This window comes from Phycodurus eques, chromosome 6 (assembly GCF_024500275.1).
Source record: "Phycodurus eques isolate BA_2022a chromosome 6, UOR_Pequ_1.1, whole genome shotgun sequence".
Lineage (NCBI taxonomy): Eukaryota > Metazoa > Chordata > Actinopteri > Syngnathiformes > Syngnathidae > Phycodurus > Phycodurus eques.
The window spans coordinates 15396361-15398184 of NC_084530.1; positions in this window are offsets into that span (position 1 = coordinate 15396361).

The following is a 1824-nucleotide window of genomic DNA, read 5'->3' on the forward strand; positions in this document are numbered from 1 at the left end:
CAGGATGGATGGGTGGATGGAATGTCAGACCTGTCTAATGCTGGTTGTTAAAAAACAAATTGGAAAGACACCATACAACTATACAAAAAATGTTTAAACTGATTTAAAAAAAGAAGGCGACAACGACCTTTGCTTGACAAATTCCGAACTATCGTACTTTACTCTATATGACAGTACATTCACATGATTCTATTTTTACAACAAAGTACTGTATGTAGTATTCTGCCACAAGATGACGCTGCAGGCTGCAAACAGTAAAGAAAGACTTGGGATAACAGTGCCTAATAGGATTTTATTATATTTTTTGCCTCAAATATAGTTTGTTATTTTTATACAAACTCATCATGCATATTGTGGGTTTGTATTTTTAATTTCTTTAGAATACGCCGGAGAGTTAAGTTAATTTAGAAAAACATGTATTTGTTTATCCGTTATTGTGTACTTTTTTTTTTTTTTAAAAAAGCTTATGGAGACAATTAAGATAGTATGATATAAAATGGTTATTTGTCTACTGTGTTTAAAATAACATACAGTATCTTTTATTTACTTATATATTTATTTTAGAAGGCTCTTAACAGCTGATTTGCCAGATAACGGCAGGAAACTAATTGTGCCTTCCCCATATATTATACGTTTTAGATAAAGGAATACTTGGACACCCAAGGATATAGAAGTAGTGTAGTAATAGTGATGTGCTCCACTTTTTCTGTTTTTTAATACATTGGAATCTAATCGGTTTGGGATTGACCAATCACGATCGTCCTTGCATCTGCAAAGTTGTAAAGAGAAACTGTGTTGATTAAATTTGACGTTAATGTAATACCACTTAATATATAAAGCATAAAGTCGACATTTGTGGCGATAGTAATTGTTTAGCCGCACAGACGGTTCATTTGTGACGCGAAAATGACTTGACGTCATCTCTAATAGACGTCTCGATTGAATGACGTCACATCCTGTATCCTCTCCTCTGTCAATATTCTGGCTCCTCGATGGAATTTCTGGTGGGAGGAGCTTGCATGTAAACAGAGGAGCAAGGAGCTACCTAAAAAGTTCCAAATATAAAAGTGGGATGCAACCAGTGTTGTGTTTCCAGTGCAAGTATATCGTTGATAAAATTCGGATTGTGCTCCACCAGGTGGCGTTGTTGCAAAAAAAAGTTCCTTACTTTCTTTTCTCTTTCCATTGGGCATTTTACATTTAATCTAAAGTAGGGATTCAACTGTGAAATTCATGTTCATAAAAGCTGCCCAAAATGTAATGCATACTGTTTTCCGTGTGGTTTAGTACGTTAGAATGTAGAAATGGGGAACTGGGCTACACTCAGTCAGGAAGGGTTAATAAATTGTTTTTAAAAAGGTTAATAAAGATTCTTGTCCATGCATCCATTTCTCATTGTTCTTATTAGGGCTGTTGGTAACTGGAGTACTCCCTGGACAGGTTGTGTGCCAATAGCCGTGCACATATAGAGCTAGTTCCAGAATCGGATTTTCTTGTTGTGCACATGATATTTTGTCCTGAGACAAAATGTAAAAGTCATTCCTGAATATTATTTAAAATACAAAATAGTAACCTCGTAAAATAGCTTTATTTCTCTCCCTCCATCTTTATGACCAACCTGTACTGGTATCTCAAATTTAACAGATAAAATATGTTTTAAATCAGCATTAATTTATTGATGTCTTCCTTGTAATTGCTGAAAAAAATGTTTTTATCAAAGACATTTTAAATTGCAGTAATTATGCTCTGCTCTGTCTCTTAACATACATGCAAACCTGTTAATACAACCGTCAACCGTCATAAAAAGTGAGCTACATGACTCAG